Consider the following 17,302-nt stretch of genomic DNA (forward strand, 5'->3'; position numbering starts at 1 on the left):
TCTTTGTTGTCATTTCAACAGTCTTCCCATCATCTTCACCAGGAGCGGATTCCATCTCAAGAAACCACTCTCTTTGCTCATCCATAGTGGTAAATCCTCATCTCTTAGAAGTTTAGTCAAGAGATTGCAACAATTCGGTTACATCTTCAGGCTCCATTTGTAATTGCAGTTCTCTTGCTTTTTCCATCACATCTGTAGTTACTTTCTCCACTGACTTGTTGAATCTTCAATTTGTAAAAAATTCCATATCTATGATGAGTACAATAAAACAAGATATAACTGTACAGTGAAATGGAGTCTTTCTCTTAGTTTTAGAATCTTTGTGTAGCCTTGGTAACATTCAAAGTAGATTCATAGTTCACGTAAAAAAGATGACTCTTTCCATTCCTGCTTCTTCAGACTTAATGTTGTGTTTTGTAGCAATCTCCAAAAAGGCTGTGTCCACAAGATTAATTTCTGAGCACATGAATGCTGTCCATTCGCGGTCATCCAGATGACTTGTGTTGTAGTACTATGCTATTCAAGAACTGAGTGCCAGCTAACACAGTGACTGGCTAAATAGTGTAGCTTTGATGTGCACAATTATAATGCTATTTTTATTCTTTTACTAGGGAAGAATATTGGAGGCTGGCTCTTTAAAAATAACCAGTTTGGAACAAAGCAGGCATATGGTTCATTACAACGGTGTTTTTCATTTTAGTTTGGTTTGGGTTAAGTTAAAATCTGATATTTTAAATACTCTTTCATATAACAACAGAACAAAACCTAGGCATTTCAATCTTAGCATTTATGTTTGTGTATAAATCCTGAAATTCTAAAGTTAATATGAAGGACCAAGCACTATGTACATTTTAAAATTATGATAATTGTTTATATTCTTGTATCTACACAATGCTTTACTATATAGTACTTTAAAATTATCACAGGGTGCCTGGGTGGCTCAGTCAGTTGAAGATCTGACTCTCAGTTTCTGCTCAACAGGGGGTGGGGTCTGCTTAAGATTCTCTCCCTCTCCTCCTCCCCTCACTGGTGTGTGTGCTCGCTCTCTCTCTCTCGCTCTCTCGAATAAATAAATAAATCTTTTAAAATAAAATTATCACATTTATATGATGTCTTAGTATAGTATTTAAAATAATAGGAAGCTTGGTGGAAATGGAAGAAAAAAATGAACATACAAAAATTATTCCTTAAAGAATTTATGAGACACAGTTTACTTAATGCAGGTGAACTAGAATCAAGCAACCTATAGACATGCATGTTTGCATCTTTAGGTTCGGTTCACATTAACAAAATTTAAAAAGAGATTCTTCCATCACATAAAAGGAATAATTCTCACCATGATTCTCCCTAAGAACCAATCAGTGTTGTCTTTTGTAGTTATTTATTTATTTTTTTACCTGGTTGATGTCTTCTGATAAAATGAAAGATGGGGAAACCAGAGAAGGAGAAAATAAGGGAAACCTGATCTGTGTGTATTGTTGCAATGATTTTTAATTTGTTCAAATATTTTTCCATCAAGTTTGCAAAAACCGTGTTTCCCAAACACAAATGCAAGAACAAAGTATATCAAATTGCTACAGTAAATTTTAGATAGAAAAAGTTGATAATATTAATTTTAAAGCTTGTATTGAAAATTTGCCTTTTGAAAGACATCACATGTATTTCCAAATCTTGAAATATACATACTGTATTATTCTTGTGTCATAATATCACATATTATTTCTGTCTTTCACATAATATCAGGTGTTGTTGAATTACTCTCTATATAATTTCATTCTTAGACATTGAACATCCCTTAATTTTTAAAAATTAGTACACTTGTGTAAAGTGGCAAAAAATGGTGGTTGGATTAAGAAAGATTTAGAGATTTGCTATTTTTAGAAATTTGTCTCACTAAAAGCTATTGAGTAACTTGGTACTCCAGATATCAGGTTTGTCAATGATGTTTGACATTGGAAGTTTACTAGAGCCAGTAGGAATTGTAAACTTGACCCTCCCTGGAGAGTGCCAGTCTGTCAGACAATCAGTGAACCAGTTATTCTATAAATCAGCCAATCAGGCATTGAGTAAGTCAAGCAATTAATTTACATTTACTTGTTACTAGGTGGAACATTTTGGAACACAAAAGAGAGTGCAGACTTTCTCAGCACCACAACCACATGATTTTATTCTCCATCTAGGATGATATATGGAGGGCTACAAAGAATCACTTAATAAGTGAGAAGTTTTGATAGGATAAAATGCTAATCCGTAATTTGTTAAATTCAGATAAGTACATTCAAATACTGCTTTTATCATTGTATCCATGCCATTTGGGTGACTGTATAATCTTTGGCAAGGCAGTAGGCTATGATGTACACAACAGTAGGTCCAAACCTTGGCTCAGGTACCAAGTCAATTTAAGAATTTTATCAAAACTAGTTTTTGGCCCATGGCCTGTTTAATTAGAGTGTTGACCTAAATAACTTTTAAGCTTTATGATTCTAGAAGTCTATGATCTTTTTCTTCATATCAATGTGTAGAATAGTTATTGTAAACAATTTACACAGCTTTCTGGTACCCCGAGCTCTTTTCAGTGTACCACCTCATGTTGAAGATTGTGTGACATTTTTGTTACAATCAAATATGCGAACTATTTTAGTGATGTACATCAAATAGATCATTAATTTGAGTAGATCATGTTATAGAATTGGGGATACCTTGTTGCCAGTAAAAAGTAAGAAGCATAGGATAGTATTAATCCAATGCTAGAGAAATAAAATTTCCTTAAGACAGTATTCAGCCAGTTATGTTAAGTTAGCAAACAGGGACTGAAACTATATCACAATGCTAAGTGTGAAAATGTGTGTGGTAAAATAATAAATAACTGTGAATGGTTTTCTAGATGCTCTGAAAACTTAATATACCTTAGTTGTGAGTGTGGTTATCACTATAATTGCCTCTTAAAGAGGTGTTCTATTGGGTCTTTTAAATCTTGCTAATGTATTGCCAAATAATTTTGGCATTCATAAGGATGTGACAAACACAGAAAATTTAAGATTTAGTATAAAGGGGTAGATAATCAATCTGATCCGTAATAAATTTAGCTCAAACTAGGTGGAACCCTCTGAATCTATTCTTGAAATTAAAACAAAAAACAAAAAACACATCTAGAGACAGACCAGTTTAAGTCCACTATGACTTAATGCAGCATGTTTTTCTGCATTTACTATAAATAAGGAAAGTTATAAAAAGCAAAACTTGCACCCGGGGGTCTGTCAGGGAATTTTTTTTTGAGTACTGTGCATTTAAGTTGATATGTTGAATTCCCCTTGCGCTCATATTCAGATGTTAAGGTTGTCTCTTGAAAATTAAATATTTCCCCAAGTTAGGAAATTCTTACACTAAAAATTAATAATCAGATAAAAAAAAACCACTTTGGTGCTTAATAATAATTATGAAGAAATACCTTGGCTCAGAAATGGAAAATGAAAAACATGAATCGAATTGTACAGCACCTCTTTGATGGCTTGACATGAGGCCAGGAGCCAGAGTTTATACTAAACATTGTTTTTAAAATGCAACCTTTAGTGTTATTTGATTTTCTTTCCCCCAAGCAAACTAAGATGTGAAATTTAATAATCCCTTCTGACAATTTTATAAAAATGGGCTGCCATGCTTAATTGATGAGAGGCCTCTTCATCTGCCACCTCCAGGCATTCGCTCTAAGTTACTGATACGGAGTTCACAGCCTCTATCCATCAGATCTTTGACTGCGTCTGTGTTATTAACCTTTGGGTTGATCTGAGAGTGGCATCGCCCCAACTAACTGGCTGTCACGTCAGCTTGGCAGCTGGGTTTTGCATGTTCTCTTTCACTTTCACTTTGTCTCTCAAGATCATCTGCACAGATAGGGACAAAGCAATGTAGCCAATTACCTTGTAATTTCTAGATTGTCCAGCTTTTCTCTGAGATAGTGCCAAAAGGTACTATTCGATTTCCAGGAGGAAATAAAATTCTAAAAGATATGAGCAGTTGATGCCTAGAAATGTAAGAGTCAAGAGTCTTTGAGTCATAGAGACCCCAGGTTCTAATTTTAGCTCCAAATTTTTGTGACTTTTTGCAAGATTCTTAACCTCTCTGGAATGCAATGGTGAAAAAAAAAAAAAAAGAAGAAGAAGAAATTTCTGGGGGACAGAAACACTAACTTTTCCTCCAGAATTTGTTCTCTCTGTGTATCTTTTATAGGTTAGCTCTGCCTGTCAGGGACAGATTTATCTTTCGGAAGTGTGAAGAAGAAAAGATAAAAAATAAATAAATGAATAATTTACTAGTTTCCCCTTCTCCAGGGCCTTGGAAGGAGGCTGTGTAAGTGAGGGACTCTAAAGGTTATACCACATTAACATCACAGTGATTCCCAGAGAGGCTATCTCAACCTACTCCAATTACACATAATTATTTTAGAAGGGCTCCTGCTCTCCTAGCTAGAGACTACATTTCTTAGCCTACCTTGTTACTGTGACTGTCTGACCCTATTCTAGCGGAAAGGAGACGTAAATAATATATGCAACTTCCAGATAATAGCCTTTAAAAACCTGGCTTGTCTTCCATTTTCTTTTTCCCCTTTCCACTGACTGGAAAATGGCAGTAGCTGGATATGGGAGCCGGCCCCATCTTGGATTCAGCTCTACCTGGAGAATGGCAGAGCCATTTTGGGAAAATCTACTCTGGGTCACCCTCTGTAATTAAATATTCCTTGAGGAAGAAATAAACTTGTATTTTTTTTAAGTCAATGTATATTTGAGTCTATTTTAAAGTAGCTTAGCTATATCTTAGCAAATACAAATACCTATATTTTAGTATTTTTATGAGGCTCAAAAGATACAGTGCATGTAAAATACTTGCATGTGGTGCTCTGCAAATACTAGCTCTCTTGCAGACAGAATCTTCAATTATCTAGTTTTTGGGGGCAAAGAAGTAATCCTAAAATCAATAGAGAGGTTAATGCTTGGGTAATTTTAAACTAAAGTCGTTCTAAAATTTAATTCAATTACCAGTTAATTTGGTTTAGAATAAAGTCATTTTAATAGTTAATCTAATAAACAGTTACTGGGTGTCATCATTGTGCCAGGAAACGTGCAAGCATCAGGAATACAAAATTAAATATAGTTTCGTATGATAAACATACTAATTGAGTATTGCCTATGTGCAAAAGTGAAACATATTGCCTAGTTATTCAAATAAGAAAACATGAGAAAAATGTGTGTTATTTCCCTGTATACATAACTGTGTGATGTATTTCATCTATGCCTTCATGTTTTATTAGTTGTGGTTTTTCAATATATAATTGAATTTCTACAATAGGAAAGGGGAAACAGGCAATAATAGTGTTCTTATTTCTAAACTATTAAAAAAATAGTATGTGTATTTTATTCAGTTTGATCATGATTGTTTACCCAAAATAAAAAATTGACAGAAATTTACTTGTGTATAAATAATTTTACTTGCTCAGTTATCTGAAAATAATACCTACATGGATTACTGAATATGGGACTTGCTTTCTTGACTAACTCTTTTATTTTATTTTATTTTTTTATTTATTTATTTTTTATTTATTTATTTATTTATTTAAGAGAGCTGATGTGTGTGTGCAGGGGCACACGCGCGCGATTGAGAGATATTGGGGAGGGTCGGAGGGAGTGAGATAATCCTCAAGCAGACTCCCCACTGAACAAGGAGCCCTACTTGGGGATGGATCCCAGGACCTTGAGATCATGACCTGAGTCAAAATCAAGAGTCAGATCCTTAACCAACTGAGCCACCCAGATGGTCCCTATAAAGTTTTTTTTTTTTTTTTAATTAATCCAGCCTTTCCATAGTCTCCTGTCTGCCTTCTATACAGTTGATTAAGGGACACGTGGGGCTAAGTAGGGAGAGATAGGTAAAGGGCCATGGGATCAGGCTCACAAAATTGAAAATGTGGGAGCTGAAAGGAAACCAGAATTAAGGGAACAGACCAGACCAACCTGTCCCGGGCGTCAGAAGTGGGGTCTTATTATGACAGGTACTTATGACCAATCGAGAATTACTGGACCCTGAAAAGGAAGGGAACCATTGAAGGTATTATCACTAGTCCTTACTCATTGGTGCTATCAATAGAGATGTTAAAAAGACCATCCCTAAAAGCCCTCAGTGACAACCCTGTCAGAACCCCTTACATTCCGGATTTCTGTATCCTTGCTTAATAAACTTCTATTGCTTTACTCACTCTCCCTTGTCTGCAGTATTCATTCTTCCACTCTGTGAGACAAGAACCTCACTCTCCCATGCCTAAGTTCCTACCATAGAGACCCCAACTATTCAAATATTGGGAGATAACATTTTGTGATAAAAATAAAGGTAGTTAATTTTATGTAAATGTTTTGATTCTTGATATGTAAGATGTAAGGGTAAAAAGAAATTTTTCTCCCTGTGAAAAATAAGGGAACAGATAGCCTACCTTCCCTTTTTTCAGACTTGTGGTTACAAATTCTTTTTGAAATGTTTGTAAATCTTTTTAAAGGCTAAATAAGCCTCTTGTCATTTTTATAAACCGGAATATCTTTCTCTAGGACCTGGGAATCACCTCTTTGAAATGTAATCATTTCAAGAAGACAGCACGCCTAGATCCCAGTTTCTGCAGGCAGGTAGGAGGAGCCCCACCTTGGCCAACTTGCAAAACTACCTCTGGTCATAAAGGTAAGAATTTAATTGCCTTTGGGTAAATTCAATTAACTAACACAATGAATCATCTCAATTATCAGGTGAATTTAGAATGAACTACATGTGACAAATGGTGCTGTCAAGTCCTCTTACTTGAAACAATAGTTACTGTTTACCTTGACAACACAAATGAAATGCATTGTATCCACTTGGTTGTGTAGAAGAGTGAGATTTCCTTTTGCCTTTGCAATGTCTTAGTGGATTGCCTATTATGCTCATCATATTCTGGTTTAATGCTTATTCAATAAGTATTTTCTCTCCTTCCTGTGTGGAAACATTTTTCTGGGTTGGCAGAAGTGCCAACAAAGCTGTTTTTATATTTCTCCAACAAAGCTGAACACAGATATTATCCATTCATATAACCACTCATATATCTTTTAAAGATTTTATTTATTTATTGAGAGAATGAGAGACAGAGAGAGAGAGATTGAGGGAAGGAGTGAGAGGAGGGGTGGAGGGAGAAGCAGAGTTCCCGGGGAGCCTGGAGCCCAATGCAAGATACCATCCCAGGACCCTGGAATCATGACCTGAGCCCAAGGCAGATGCTTAACCAAGTCAGCAATTCAGGCTCCCCACCATTCATATTTTTTTTCAAAGATTTTATTTATTTATTTGACAGAGAGAGATCACAAATAGAGAGGCAGGCAGAGAGAGAGAGAGGGAAGCAGGCTCCCTGCTGAGCAGAGAGCCGGATGCGGGACTCGATCCCAGGACCCTGAGATCATGACCTGAGCCGAAGGCAGCGGCTTAACCCACGGAGCCACCCAGGTGCCCAGCCCACCATTCATATTTTTGAAAATATTATTTGAACATTGCTCAAAATCTTTTTAAAAACATAGTAAAAATCTCTGTACACGTACATATGTAGTAGGTTCAGTCATTTGATACTGTTATAAGTAAAAAAACCGTAGAATATCAGCAATTTCATGTGTTGCAACCTAAATTATGTGAGTATAGAGAAATGTGTGGAAGAATCTATATCAAACAACTAAAATTAACTAATTAGTTAGAGAGAGATTACTACATTTCCATTTATATATCTGTTCTCATATTTTTTTAACTGTGGTAAGTTCACGTTACTTTTTTTCTTATCTTACAAAGAATAAATTGATAGGAAAAGATGCTGATTGTATTTGCAGCATAACATCATTAATAAAGGCAGGGACACTTTCCCTTTTTCATATATATATACATGTGTATGTATATGTATATAATGATGTATATAAATTTCAGATTATATCCTTAAAAAACCCTGCTTGTCTTCCATTTTCTTTTTACTTTTTTCACTGGCTGGGAATGGCAATAGATGGATATAGGAAATGTCCCCATCTGTCTACCTGTCAGTCTATCCATCATCTATTTATAATACAGTATTATAAATTATATGTATATGTGTAACTCCTAACATAAAGCTGTGTAAATATTTGTTAAATGAAAAAAAAATGCATGAATGAATCAATGAACATAGCCAGAGAAGGTTTTGAGGAATAGTGAAGATTTGAAGAAGCTAAAATGGAATGAGTTGACAGATGTTTGGGGGTAGAAAAACAAACAGTATAAATCTATTTTGAAAAGTTTGACTAATAATAAGGCAGGTAAGGTAGACTTTAATGTTGGTTAGAGGAAATCTTTTTGTAGAATAGACTGATATTTGTTAAAAGAGATCTTTCTTGTAGTTTTACCTTCCTGGAGCAAACACATCTGCACGCTTATTAGCATTATTTTTGGTAGTAAGTTACTGAAGAGACAGGGTAACTAAAAGCTGTAGATCACAGAGAAAGCAGATCCTAGTCTTGAACTGGTTCACAAAGAGTTCCTCTATTGTTATGAAAAAGAAGAAAAGGTTGCAGATGTAGGTTTGTTTGTAGATCTGTTGGAAGACTGGGAGGATCTAGCTGCAGATGACTTTTCTATCTCCGTGAGGGATGGAGATGAGATATGGTGCCTCTGTCTTTAATGCTGCAGTGGCTCTTGCTGAGCTTAATATCTACACAAGCAGAGATGGTATCTTACATGTTTTCAAAGTTACAACTTTTAGTTGTCATTTGCATACCCAGCTAATAATTCCAAAGCGTGTCATTTTCCCTGGCTGCCTGGGACATGTGGTTTTTAGCCTTACTTACACATTTCCAAATAAACTCTGTATGGACAACCCTGAAGCTGATTCCACATCACCAGCCTATTCTCACCTTTCCTCTTGGTGAGTTCCTATTTGGGATCCTTGGTTTCTTCCCTCAGTCAGGACCCCCAAAGTGCTTTAAAAAGGAGATAGATTCTGGGTCCCTTTTCTTGTAGAGGCTCTCATCTATTGGTGTTCAGTGAGGAGACTGGAAAAGAACTCCAGCTATTTCACACAACAAATGGATTTAAATACCATTAGAAGGGATTTAAAAAACCATTAGGAGGTTTGGGAAAGAAGAAATTAGAGAGGCCAACTGTATCATTTAGGAAATCATAAAATGTTCAGATCATAAAAAATCAATGCCACTGATTTCACTGTCCCCTGCACTAAATCAGGTGATTTCTTTGGATTATGCCAGGAAGCTGCTGGAAAATTCTTGATGCTAACGCCTTGGAAAATGCAATCCACAGCCATGAGCATAATTGTTTTTGCTTCTTCTCTATCTTCCAGAATTATATCAGTTCCTCTCATTGGCAGAATCTAACCTAGGACCATACTGGCAGGAATTCTTGAAAATGTAGTTGTAGTTCCCAGGCTTCCAGCTCCTGTGATAGAAGGAGAACACAGAAGGGGGGGAAATGGGACACAGTGGCCAACACAGTTTCACACAATCCAGCACATTTCTCAGCCAAATTACTCACATTCTTTCCCAGGGAACAGTTCCTATTTAACCTACAGTAGGAGATGCTGAATATATATTCACTGAGTAAGATGGATTTAATTCAGGGGAGACCCTAGGAAAAACTTAGGCCAGTGAGTTAAGCTAGTCAAGCATTAGAGGGCTAGGCTGATTTGCCTCTAGCTGACATTATAACAACTCCGTAGCAGTAGCCTGAAGGACAGGGCAAATTAGTGTAGGAGTCATTTGTAGGGTTGCCAAGCAGAAACTCAGTACTATATCCATGCTTCTTCTGACTCCGACCTGGTTGTTTGAAAGCCAAAATAGGGAGAAAGGAAGTGCCAATTTCAAAGCATCACTAAAGAGTTGCATTCAGAATAAGTTATACTTCTCTATCTATAAATGTAGCTCTGATGTGTGTAATAATTTCACAAAGGTGATTTGTAAGAAAGTTCAAGATAAAAAAAATTATGGATGGAATTACTTTGAAGATTTTGACTTAAAACAACTTTGTGAACTAACATTGGTAAAGTAGAATTTTAAGAAAGTTTGAGCAGGATGTAAACACTAGAACACATTATCTTTACTCAGTCCACAAAGAACCATTACAGTTAAACTTAGTAGTCAAACTTTGGAAAAGCTGAGAATACTATAATAAAATCAGTGAGTTTTATGAAACCATGATCAACCTTTTCAATTTTATGAAATGTCAAGAATTTTTTATTTCTGGATTTAAATCTCAAAGTCTTAGATATCCTGCCACTTACTTCTTCCACAAGAATATTGGCAAGCATTCCAAATAACTATCTTGCTTTGTAGGAGCCTCATTTTACTCCTGTTTTGGGAAAAGTCCAAATTCCAAGAAGATGGTGATCATAACAGGACCATTAGATGCTTAAATTGAGACTGATGGAAAAGGGAACGGGAGGCTTAGAACATATTTTTTAGTTTAAGGAGGAACTGAAATTTAAAGGTCATGCTTGGCAATGTTTGAACTTCTGTCTTAGTAAAATACACAGTTTAAGACTCTGAAATACAACACATACAGCTTTTTTTTCATTGATTTTTAAATTTTTTTATAAATATATAATGTATTTTTATCCCCAGGGGTATAGGTCTGTGAATCACCAGGTTTTCACATTTCACAGCACTCACCATAGCACATACTACATACAGCTTTTAAAACCTGAAAATGGCAAAATAAAAACCTCTGAACTTCTCACCTTTTTTGTTTTCAGAGTTGAATAAATTCCCCGTTTGTTTGTACTCTGCAACCTAAAAAATGTGAAAATCTGTTTTTTAATAAAGCATTACTTCTAAAATTATGAACATAAAAGGGACCATCTAAAAAAATTGAGAATTTGTTTATTAGCTATCTGTCCTAAAATCTTCTGTAAGGGATTTTATAATTTAAGATCAAGACCAATTTAATCTGACATATATATCATATGATAATATATCATATATATGTATGCATTGCCCATTGTATTTAAAGATATCCATAAGGTATGTCCTGTGTTGGATACATTGATAGTTATGCTTAGGTTTTTGGGCTCATAGACTATCATTTATGTGGTCAAAATAATTTATTAAGTTGTAGCCTAAAAAAAAAATTAGCAGCAATGGTTACTATTTTAATTTAGTTCTTTAGTAAAATATTTTAATTTTGTGCAAAATGCATAAATCAAAGGAAATGCATATTATTCTTTTCTCTCAGGTAACCATGAACATGAAAAGACAAGCTGCTTAATGCAGAAGAGTATCTCTAGTTTCATTTAGTGGCAGTATGTACTTCTTTCAGCAAAACTGTGTAGAAGTAATTGAGTTTTGACTGATGGTTTAGAAAATCTAAGTTAAATTGAAATTAAATATTAAAATTTGGTAAGAATGTGAAGCTTAGGAGTCCTTTGCCAAGTGAAATGAAATAGCATTTAGAAGTGTGTGAACATTCATGATTCAATGAAAATGAAGAGGCTTATCTGGCTAGAGGAATGGGCTCTTTCCTTTAAGAGAGTAATAATTAAAATCTCCAGGTATATGAAGGCTTCCATATAGATCTTTTATAGCATTTTCTTCCATATAGAGCTTTTATAGCATTTTCTGTTTGTGTTCTTCACCTAGTCCTTATTTAACATTATTCTCCAACTTATATGTTAATGTACATGAAATCTCTACTGATTAAGTAAACTCTTATGGGCCAGAACAATATTTCATACTTTATAATTCTCAATTGTGCATGGCACAGTGCATATTATAGGCATGCAATAAACATTGCTGTTGGCATGGTTGATTATGATGGTATGTTGGTGGTGATGATGGTGGAAAGGTAGATTAAGATGTGACTGGGTAATTGTTTGGAAGCCAATCTATAACTTTAAATACAATTTAGGACCATCGGATTAGAGGCTAGAATTTATCATGAAAGAATTTCAAAGGCAGGAATATCAAGGTATTTGGTGACTAAGTCTAGGTAAGAAGGGCACAGTTGGCACAAGTAATAGTTGACTATAAAATTTAAGTGTTGGAAAGTAAAGGGATGATTGGAAGGGAAGCTGATTGGTCAAGAAAGAAGATTAAAACGTAGTTTTAGGGGCACCTGGGTGGCTCAGTGGGTTAAGCCTCTGCCTTTGGCTCAGGTCATGGTCTCAGGGTCCTGAGATACATACGGGTATCAGGCTCTCTGCTCAGCAGGGAGCCTTCTTCTCCCTCTCTCTCTGCCTGCCTCTTTGCCTACTTGTGTTCTCTCTCTCTCTCTCTCTAAACAAAAACAAAAACAAAAACAAAACGCGTAGTTTTAGTAAATTTGTCATAACAATGAAGAAAGTGAAAATACCAAGTATATTATTGAAGATTGTAAACTGATGCTTATAAGTGAGTACGGAGATATGTTTGGGATTCATTGCCCTCCAATTAAGATATGATAAGGCAAGAAAGAATGTTCTAGTTATCTTTCATGGAAAGAATAAAGAGTAAAGCAAAATACACATATTTTATAATGTGGCATAAGTATTCCTGGAAAACCTTATTTCTGTCAAATTGTACACTACAAAGAAGGCTCACATGAAAGATAGACTTGGGGGCAGACCCGTCAAATTCTGCAACTTTGTAAACAGAGACCAAACAGAAGGAAAACAATACTATTATTTTAAAAAGATTTTCTTTATTTACTTGAGAGAGAGCAAGAGATAGTTGTGAGAGACAGAGAAAGATCATGAGCAGGGAAGAGGGGTGGGGGGGTTAGTAGACTCCCCTCTGAGCAGGGAGCCCATTGCGGGGCTTGATCCCAGGTCCCTGAGATCATGACCCGAACTGAAGGCAGATGCTTAACTAACTGAGCCACCCAGGCACCCCAATAGTACTAATTTTAACAAACACTGACAAGTTTTTAAAAAGGCAAATTCTCAATAAATTAAAAAATTGTACTATAAATAAGGATTTTAAAAAACAAACAAAGAAGTTTGATGGGAGGCATATAAAGAAAGGTGGAGTTACACAGACAAAAGAAAACTACAAAGACTGGGGAGAAGTAGGTAATAAGGACTACATAAGGGGCCGAACTAAGCCAAGGTAAAGAACATGTCCTGACGTGGTTAAATCCTCCTCGGTGGCTTGCTGCAATTTAGCTGCTAACAGTAAACAGAATAACAGGCCCCCCAAAATGACCATATCCTAATTCCTAGAACCTGTACATATATTAGCTCATGTGGCTGAATGGAAGTCCTGACTTGTACAGATTTGGAGATTGAGAGATTGTCCTAAATTATCTGAGTGCCCTCAGTCTAATAGCATGGGTCCTTAAAAGCAGAGATTCTTTCCTGGGTATGGTCAGAGGAACATGTGAATATTAAAAAAGTTCAGAGAGATGTGTTGCTGATTTTGAAGTGAGAGTGGGGGGACCTCAAGGCAAGAAATGCATGCAGCCTCTAGAAACTGGGAAAATCCAGGAAACAGATTCCCGTCTAGAGCATGTGGAAAGGATAACAGCTCTGTAGACACTTGGATATTAGCTCATTGAGATCCAAGATCTGTGTCAGACTACTACTGCAGCTAGTACTACTACTATTAGTACTACTGCTGCTGCTACTATTATTACTACTATGAATCTGTTAGGGGAAATTTGTGTTTTATGCCACCAAGATTGTGAGGATTTATTAGGCAGAAATAGAAAAATAATATAACATTTTTCAGTATTTTGTATGTCTTTCAGATGCTATTAGTGGTACCACAAAATATTAATAGGCTAGAAAAAGTCCTACATCATCCAGTGTGAACTTTACATTATATTAAATTTTTTTAAAAGATTATTTTTTATTTTTTTGACCAAGAGAGAGACAGTGAGAGAGGGAACGCAAGCAGGGGGAGTGGGAGAGGGAGAGAGAGTGAATACCAAGCAGGGAGCCCAATGCAGGGCTGGATCTCAGGACCCTGAGATCATGACCTGAACTGAAGGCAGACGCTTAACGACTGAGCCACCCAGGTGCCCCACATTATATTAACTTTATATTGATTTATACTAATACTTTTTAGAGTCATTTGCATTTTAGAAACATGTGAAGGCAGAAGGGACTGCTCTCAAAACTGATACTTGAATAAGGTCCTCATTTAAAAAGCAGTTGAAAAAAGTGAAGAAAGTACAAAAGGCAGGGCAAATGAAACATAAAAGTAGAATTATATCTTATACAGGATGGCCTGTGGGAAGGGTTTTATGATTGTATGAGTAGAGAATTCTATCCATGTTGAATGGTCATAGAGAAATTTTTCAGGTATTTCATCTTATCACTAGAGTTGTCTGATAAAATACAGATTGCCCAGTTAAGTTTGTATTTCAGATAAGTAGCATATAATTTTTGTTTGAGTGTAAGTATGTCCCATACAGCATTTGGAACATACTTATACTAAAAAGTTATCCATTGTTTATCTGAAATTCACATTTACCTAAGTCTTCTATATTTTTGTTTGCTTAGTCTGGCAATCCTACTTGTTTTTAAAATTCTTTTTTTTTTTTTAAGATTTTATTTATTTATTTGACAGACAGAGATCACAAGTAGGCGGAGAGGCAGGCAGAGAGAGAGGAGGAAGCAGGTTCCCTACTGAGCAGAGAGCCCGCTGCAGGACTCGATCCCAGGGCCCTGCGATCATGACCTGAGCCGAAGGGAGAGGCTTTAACCCACTGAGCCACCCAGGCGCCCCTGTTTTTAAAATTCTTAAACTTAAGACATTCTTGCTATTAATACATCAAAAATTGAAAAAACTTTCAAATTAGGAATTTGATGTTTCACTTTACTTAAAAAATCTTTTAATAAATTTATGGTGTACCTTATACAGCATCTTAAAATATGGAAATAGGTATAAGCTTTTCTAATAAATTTTTTGTATTCCCTATGTTTAAGATTTATAGCTAATTGGTTAGTTGATATTTATATTTAATTGTCTAATATACAGTGCATGTATATGTGTTCGTGTGATCTGTGTCAGCAAATTAAAATTTAATCTATGATAGTGAAAACATTGTGTGAAAAAAATTCATTCTGTAGCATGTTACATGAAGGTAAAGCAAATTTGTTGAATTTTTGTTTTGTAAGGCAGCCTGAATTTGAAAACTAGGTGAGCAGTGGAGCAGGTTGATGTGTTCCTGAGTAGTGTGCAGAAGGTGCAGTGATTCCAAAGAGAGTCTGATGCTGATGGACTTTTCAGCCATGACCGATCTTCAACTTGAATTGACGCCTTTTATTGTTTTTAAGATTCTATTTATTTATTTACTTATTTTAGAGAAAGAGCGTAAGCTGGGGGTGGGGGAGCAGAGGGAGAGGGACAAGCAGACTCTGTGCTGAGCATTAGCCCCATGCAGGGGTCTGTCTCCAAGCCCTGAGATCATGAGCCAAGCCAAAATCAAGAGTCTGATGGTCAACTGACTCAACCACCCAGCTGCATCTCCAGTCACTTGACACCTTAAGTGTCCAAAGACTTTTTTACTCAAAATTCTAATTATTTGTATTTTTATTTCTTTGTGTTTTCTTGTTTTTAAAGTTTTTCTTTTTTCTCTGCATATTCTCCACACTTGTAAAAGTCTCTGAATTTTTAAACCTTTATTCTGCAAACTCTATTTCAATTTCTCTATACCAGGAACTGTAAACAGATTGTGAACTGATCAGTTTTTAAATGTGTTACTTTGCCAACTGAGGCAAACAGTACCAGGAAGATCAGAAAGAAAATTATCAGTATTCTGTAACTTCCATATGCATTTATGCAGAAATTTTCTGGCCATAAAATCTTCAAATAAACTAAGTTTTTAGGTGAGTCTGAATAAATTTACTCTGTGGCTTATATCATAGACTAGTAAGTGATCATAAATACACTTGGCATGCCAAAATGGCACAATGGAAGGGAAATTTTATTTAAAATTCATAAATGGGAAATTTTCTTCTGTGTAAATGATCTAAATATTCATCTGTGGATGGCCACAATTGTCTCCAAAATGAAGATGAAAATTAAAAGAATCGTCTAAAAGAGGACTTCTAAAAATATATATATAAATTGGCAAGACAGTTTCTTTTAACCAGCTGTACATGATGTTTGCCTGATTCAATCTGACTTTTTTTTTTTTTAATAGGTGAAAGAGTTGCATGCAACTTTGTGGTATTTCATTTGCCTTCTTCTTTCTTCTTTTTCTGTATTCATAGTTTTTTTTTTTTTTACACTTTGTCATACTTACAAATTAAATACAAAGCTTAGGGAACTTTTGTAAATGATAAACTTTTCATCACAATAATCTTAGAGAAATGCTTTCATATAATATTTGACATGAAGTTAAACAGCAACACTCCCCTCTGACTTCATGGAAACGGTGTCAGTGGAATACAGACTGAATTGCAAAGGGCACTATTTCCCAGAAGCTGTGAAGGATTGAATAGTATCTCAATTTGTGGCATTCTATTTGATACCATATTACTTTGTACTGCCTAAAGATTCTTTTTAAGAAAAAGAGAAAAAAAGAATTGCAATCTTTTATTTCATGACCACCGACATCTGTGGGAGTTTCTGTATTAAATGTTCATAAGCAGTCATATTTAAAGGCAGAAAAATGATGTTGTATGTGTATATATTTTATAGGTTGTGACAATTTTTTCAACAAAAATTCCCTTTTCACTTATATCTGGTACATGGGGTATATGACTTCATAATCAAAAGTATTCTCTCAAGTCCTATTTAAGGAAGGAAAGGTTTCCAGCTATAAATAGTCATAGCTTTAAAACAGATGTTTTTCAAAGTCCACTTGTATTTGGTTGGTTCCTATCAGGAATAAATTTTCACTTGTATTTAATGTCAGAAATCATGATTTCATTCCAAGCAGAGTCTGAAGCAGAACTAAATTTAGCAAATAATAAGATAAACTATATTTCCAAATATTCTGGAACTGTAGTTTAGGATGCCAGAATCCATTTATTTATCCTGTATCCTCTTCCCTTGGCACTTGTTCCCCGAAGTAGCATAGCTGTCCATGAAGGAATAAGGGATTTTGTCTCAAAGACATCTAGGCTAGTTTCTTGCCATCACTGAGTTCTGTTTACCTTTAAAGTGGAGTAATGTTAGTGTCCTGTTGTTGGGAGCAGCTCTCCATAATTTTTTTTTTTTTTCACATTTGTGTATGGTCTGGGCTTTCTAAACAAAAATCACTGGAAAACTTTGTTAAAGGATGATTACTAGCAAACATGCTTTGAAAGCTTGAGATGGTGCTTTGTTCCAAAAAATATTTAGAGACT

This window comes from Lontra canadensis, unplaced genomic scaffold, assembly GCF_010015895.1.
Source record: "Lontra canadensis isolate GAN:19392208 unplaced genomic scaffold, GSC_riverotter_1.0 scaffold4, whole genome shotgun sequence".
In the NCBI taxonomy this organism is placed as follows: Eukaryota; Metazoa; Chordata; class Mammalia; order Carnivora; family Mustelidae; genus Lontra; species Lontra canadensis.